Below are 7,293 nucleotides of genomic sequence, written 5' to 3' on the forward strand. Positions count from 1 at the left end.
GACACAATACAATCACATTCAAACCACTAGAATTGGTTCAATGTAAGGGTACAGACGAACCGCTCAACCGCATTCAACTGCTCAATCGCTCGCAACCGAACCGCATTTTATGGATAATCGCGAAACGCGGGTTGGTTGTGGATTTAAATTTTAAAAAACCGCTTACTCGCGGTTTGGATGCGGTTTTAAATTCTTAAAAATCGCAAAATCGCAACCACAACCGCAACTCGCAACATATATTTATAATAATATATATTTCCAAAAATGTAGTTGATATCATATAAATTAATATATACACACATTTATTAACTAATATTAGATTAATGTTAAGACTGCGGTAATAAAATTTACAATCATTATAAGATATATAACCAAAATAGATAGAAAATGTAATTAACATGTAATTTTATCTTTATCCGTTTCTTTTATCTTTTCTATCACCTCCATATTTTCCTATGTTTTTAATATCCTTACTCCACACGGAGCATTAGTTTGTATTTTATTTTTGAATGTATATTTATTAACTAACTTAAACTTGAATTTATTAATATTCCGAATTTATTTTTTGTAAATTATTAATTATTTTAAAATAAGTGGTTGAACCGCGAATTCGTAACCGCAAATTCGCAACCGCAATTGACGCGGTTAACCGCATTTACGGTTGCGGATGACAATTTTCTAAAACCGCTCTTCGCGGTTTGGTTCGACTTTTACCCAAAAACCGATCTGATCTGAACCGCGTACACCCCTAGTTGAATGAGCATCACAGCAGCAAAAGGAAAAATGTTTCTGGACAAAGACAATACGAATCATTGGCATGTTCCACAAGTACATAAATACACAGAGTTCATATGCATCAGCAATGGTTTCTAATTTCTGAAACAACGGTACCCGGCTGCTGCTAGTTAAGTCCATTTGATCTGTGCATTTGGGGATGCTCTAGGATACTGCAACAATTCTCGTAAAATCTTCAACTCTATATTAGGATCATGCAAGTTATGTTTCTTACCAAGTTTAATTAATTCAAGCGAAGGGGCAGATGCAAGCAATAGCTTTATGAACTGAAACTCATTTCTTGAACCAACCATCTTCTGTATCTTTATATATTCGAGTGCCTCTAGAGTTATGTCGCCCCATAAAACCATCAAGTCCGGCAGGTCCATATCATCACTGCTATTCATTTTAGAGTTCTACATTCAAACATGCAAGATTCAATTAACTTGGTACTTATCGCATATTTGTGCAAATGTGCAATCAGATTTTGATGTCAACGATAAGTTGTAATTTCTTTAAATAAAAGAAATTTGTATATGCATGACAACAATTGATGATGAAGAAAATTTTAGAATTGGAAAGTCTGTCCTGGCCAGCCAGGAGAACTAAAAACATGCAAAAATAAATTAAGACATAGGACGGATCACAAATTTTAATGAAAACTGATTACAACAATGAGAAAATTTCAGATATAATGGGACTATTAGAGAGTATAGACTATAGATGCAAGAGAGATAAAAGTGAATAGAACAATATTAGAATGGATAAAACAAGACATCAGTTTTAGCCCGAAATAGGTTCATAATTGAACCCCTACTACATATGCCGGCAGACATCTAATGTAATGTGATAGACTTATTCTTATCATAGTTATAGTTCTAGTTCTCACCAAAACTATTTCGAGATTTTGCAGGTTGGGTGAACTTCTGATCAAGCAAAGAACATGCTGAATATGAACCATATTATGCAATTCAACACGGAAAATGTTCAAGTGCTCCAGTGTTGTCATTGGCCTCTTTAAAACAGCTCCACATGGTTCCGAAGACTGCATATGATATGCATACAAAAAAAAATTAAAATGTGAGACACATTTGGCAGGGTAATATTTCATATGCACCCTAAACAAATTAGTGAATGACTATATAAAGAATTTAAGTTTGTAGGCCATTACCTGGAGAACAAAGCCACCAAGGACAAGAATACTGATCAGAGGCATATCACCAAGTAGCTTGTCTAAATTGATGCTTCCATTCTTAAATTTTGTCCCTCTTTTCATTACAAGACCAAAACATATCACCTTTTGCATGCACCGAAACCATTCCAACTCGAAATCTCCACAGCCAATGATTATCAACTGAGTAATATTGTTCCTAAATTTAAACTGACATTCCAAATGTCCGATCCTAGTGCAACTTATGAAACATAATCTCTCGACTCGAGTCCCGAATGACATACAAGCAGTAATTTCGACATCCACAAGTTTAACATCAATCAGATTACAAAAGCCTTGAAATCCACTTGGTGGATTTAACATACATTTAACGAGGGTCAAACGAGTTAACACCAAACAAGAAAAGAAATGAGAGGGCATTTTGTAAGCAACCAGTGTTTGATTCCGAAACTCCAATTTTCTGACCCTATTATCTGATATATTTTTTATCCAAAAACTCGTATCCCTACAGTGATGAAAAGGCAGTTCTGGGGAAATGCAGAGAAAGAACTTGGAAATGGGGCCACTATGGGCTAAATGAACAGAACTAATAATACTTGAAACTTCAAATATTTGAGTTTTCTTATCTGTACTAGAAACCTAGTTTCGAGAAAAAATCATCATCAAAAACTAGGTGTGGTTTGGTAAGCCAAAAATGGAAAATGCTAGGGGTACCAAATTGGTTCCCAAAAAAATTACAAAATGCCAAGTGTCAAATTTTCATTGGCTAAATAAAAATGGACCTCCCTGCATTTACATCAAAAGCACCAATTAAATCATTCCAAAATGCCACATCACCAATCACACATCATTTTGTAACAATTTTTTATATCATTTTTTGTGCCTCTAGCATTACTCAGCCAAAAATCCCTCCATGTTTTGGAGAGGATACTCATTTGTGCTGCAACGTAAATCGGCAAACGTTTTAAGATAATATCAATCAGGTTATCAGGCAAGTTGCTAAGTCTATCAACTGCAGTTTCACCATCATGTTTACTTGTTTTAACATCACTGGCCATAGTCCTGAAACCGCTAAATATAGTGAACATAAGAGTTAATCCTACATTATTATACTATATTTCAAAACAACATTAATTCAAAAACAGTTATAACTTAACTCCATCATTAATCAAACTAATCAAGGCTACAACATTCGAAACTATTAGCAAACAATTAATTACAAACTACTAATATTTGTGACAGGCGATGAATTTAGACATACCGAATAAAATTATATAGAATTAAACAATATCATAATAGGATTAAAGTATACCTCGGTGGTTGTCGCAGGGATTTGAGTCGAGAGGAAAAAAAACGGGGGAGGGTATAATGTTTTTATATACAGCGGCACTCACTTCGTTTAATGCTAGTTTTTTTAAGAAAAACAAGTTGACTAGATTTTTATTTAAAATTGAGAATTAACTTTTTATAATGTCAATAAAGTGAAGTTACATTTGTAATACTTTATAATTAATTGTTATAATAAATTTTTTAATTTTTTTAATTAAACAAAATATTACTAAGTTCATTATTCATGTCTTATAACAATTTAATAAAAAAATATATTTTTATACTTTGAGATTTTAGTTAGACTTGGACATCATTTTGTTTCATTTATAAAAGTTCAATATAAAATTTAAATGTAGAATTATATGAAAAGTTATGTCTAGTTAAATTCTTTTTTTCTACACTTGTAAATCAGGTGATAAAGTTAAACAAACAACACAAAGGGATTACAACAATAGAAGCACATTCAAAGTTTCAAACCACCAGAACTGATTCAATGAACACCACTGCACCAAAATGAAACAGCCATTATGGACAAGACAGGTCAGTGTCGCTGATCACAGGGTTGTTCAACATACATACATATAAATAGCAGTATACAAAATTCATATGCTTCAGCAACCGTTTCTAATTTCTAATTTCCCAAACAATTCTAACCCTGTTGCAGATGCTGCAGCTAGATAATCCATTTAATATGTGCATTTGGGGATACTCTAGGAAACTGCAACAATTTTCGTAAAATCCTAACTCTTTGCTAGGATTATCCACTGTAAGGTTATTATCAAGCTTAATTAATTTAAGCGAAGGGGCAGATGCAAGCATTAGCTTTATGAACTGAATCTCATTTCTTGAACCAACCATCCCATGTATCTCTATATGTTCAAGTTGCTCTGGAACAATGTTGCCCGATAAAATTATCAAGTCGAAGAGGTCCATATCATCATTGCCATTTAGTTCAGATCCCTACAAACTTATTCATATTTGTGCAAATGTACAATTAAAATTTGATGGTGAGAAAGTTGTAACTTGTCCAAATGTAATTTAATTGTACGCACAATAATGGTTGATGAATAAGAGCATCTCCAAGGGGGATAGCTATAATGGTTAGCTAAAATATTGTAAAATAATGGTTAGCTAAAATTTGCTGAACATGTAAGGTGTTTTGCTCCAATGGTGTTAGCTATAAAGGTTAGCTATATTTCAAAAACAGTATTTTAATATTATTTTCAAATTCAAACGGTTATATTTCAACGGCTATATTTTCAACGGTCATATTACAACGGTCATATTCCACAGCTACATTACAACGGTCATATTTGTATGGTTATAAATATCATAATTCAGAACTAAAAAAAATACAAACCAATGACAAACTCAAATTCATTCACACCTCTAAAATATTCATTTGTAATGGAAAACACCACACGAATGATTCTTGATATTATGCAAGCAGAAGAAGAAGAACATGAAGTAAGAATGAGAATGAGTGTTGCTTACCTTCAAAATCGGCGACAAAGATAAAATTCTGACCCGCGTCATGGTGGTTCCACATTTAACCACCGTGGTGATATGAGTTAAATATTTAATCTAATGGTAGATTGAATTCAATCTAGTGGTATATTGAATTCAATCTAGTGGTACATTGAATTCAATCTACTGAATAAGTAGGATTGTGTAACTTATATACAAAATCAAACTTGTAACTTATTATATAATGAGCAATAATACTGAATAAGTAGGACTGTGTAACTTATACATAAAATCAAACTTGTAACTTATGAAATAATGAGCTATAATATTCCAACAAATACATAAGAGTCGCATTTTATAAAGTCAAATACATAAATGAAATTATTACAAATTTTTCATGATTCTAGCTTTGAGGGCATCATAATATTTAGCCTGATCTGGTGGCATTTTACCAGTGTCCATTGCCATAATGGATCCCTCATAAATCTGCCTTTCTCGCTCCTCTTTATGTCTTTCTCGCTCCTCTTTCTGTCTTTCTCGCTCCTCTTTTGCCAAACATAGTTGCAAGTCCTCATTTTGTAATTGCATCATTTCTTTTTGTAGTTGCAAACTCATGGCTACTGATTCACTTCGTGAAGAAGCAATAGCCAGTGAGTCCTTTTGCATTATTTTAAGAAGTTCCAGACCTTCTTCATTCTTTGTCTCAGTTGCAACCCTTTTTAACTTCTTCGCAGCTTTCCTTCCAATAGGATGTTCCATCATTTCATCATATAAGCTGATATGAATTTGACTGCCAACACTTTGTGAGGAAGCCTCCTTGTCCTTACCCGGCTTGTTTTTCTTATCCATGGTAGCTTGAAACTTTGGTAAAAATCGCAATGCATGCCAATGACGTATGAACATAAACTTATCCTTCAATATTGTCTCGTATGTCTCTATTGTTTCATCAATCTGCAATATCACCCGAAAGGGAAGGAATCTAAACTCCAAGTTTTGTTTAATACAATGACTTAAGACTCTATATTATTTCTCTAAAATTTACAAATTTTATAATTTAGCACAATACTCAAGCCTACATATCCTAAAAACCATGCATCTTATTAAACAAACTGAACATCGAAATGATTTACTTCAGACAATGCATATTATCAAATCTCAATCAGAAATTAATTGCACTAAGGAGTACCTTATTTTGCTCAGTTGTTCCACTTTGATTTTTTGAGCAAACTTGATTATAGAATCCCACAAATTTGGCCACTTTTTAATTAATTGTACACCATCGATTTCAAAGCTTCTTTTTGTGGTTGAGGTTCGGATTGAAAAGGGGGCTGAGATTGAGAAGCAGGTTGATAAAATACGAAATCTTCAAATGACCCATCATTGAGTAAAGATACGAATGAGCCTTCCATTTTCTGTAAAAAGAACACAACTATTGGAGAATTGAAAATTTTCTGAAAAATCCCCAATTTTATAAGAATCAAAACCCTAATCCAAGAATACAAGAACACGTGATTTTGATTTTAGAAAGAACGTATAAATATGATATCGAAATAAATATGGAACAAATCTAAAGCCCTAATTTACAACAAAATTTGATAAAGAAAGAGCAAATCATACCTTTGTAGCACAAAAGTAGAAGCAGCGGGAGAAGGAAGAGTGGGAGATGAGCTGGCTGAATATAGAGGACCAGAAGGGAATCAACAGATATAGCGTATGAAATTGGGATTTCTATAATTTTACCTAACAGCTCTACACCCTTGGAGCCATTTTATTTATAGAGAATAGCTAAAAAGACAACTGTAGCACTGCCAGCTGGAAGTTTTGGCTAACAGTTCAGGATGGTTGGAGTTGCTCTAAGTTTCAAGATCCTACTGGCCTGGCCAGACAGGAGGGTAGAAAATATGTGAAAATAAACTGATAGACAGAACGAATCACAAATGTTAATGAGAACTAAAATACGATAAAGGACAACATGAGAAAAATTCAGATATAATGTGACCATTCAAATGAAAGTACATACAAAATTTAGTCGAGTGAATGTGTATACACATAAGAGAAAGAAAATTGAATAGAACAATTTTACAATAAACAAAACAAGACAACACTATAGCCCAAACTGATTCAAAAAACAGGTAAACAATTTGAACGGCTACTATTTATACAGAGGAACATCTAATGTAACAGGCATCTTCATATCATAGTAAAGTTCTAGTTCTCACCAATCTTATCTCGAGATTTCGCAGGTTGGGTGAACTTCTGATCAAGCAAAGAACATATTGAATATGAACCACAATATGAAATCCAACACGGAAAAGGTACAAGTTCTCCAATGTTGTCATAGGCCTCTTTAAAACAGCTTCAAATGGTTCCAAAGACTATGTATGTGTTATAAACATATGAAATAAAAAAGAATTAAAGTGTGAGACACATTTGGCTGGGTGATATTTCATATGCACTGATAAACAATCAGTGAATGACAAGATAAATTTTTCAAATCTGTAGGATTTTTACATTACCTTGAAAGAAAAACCACCAATGCAAAAAGTCCTGAT

This window comes from Apium graveolens, chromosome 7, assembly GCF_009905375.1.
Source record: "Apium graveolens cultivar Ventura chromosome 7, ASM990537v1, whole genome shotgun sequence".
Taxonomy (NCBI): Eukaryota; Viridiplantae; Streptophyta; class Magnoliopsida; order Apiales; family Apiaceae; genus Apium; species Apium graveolens.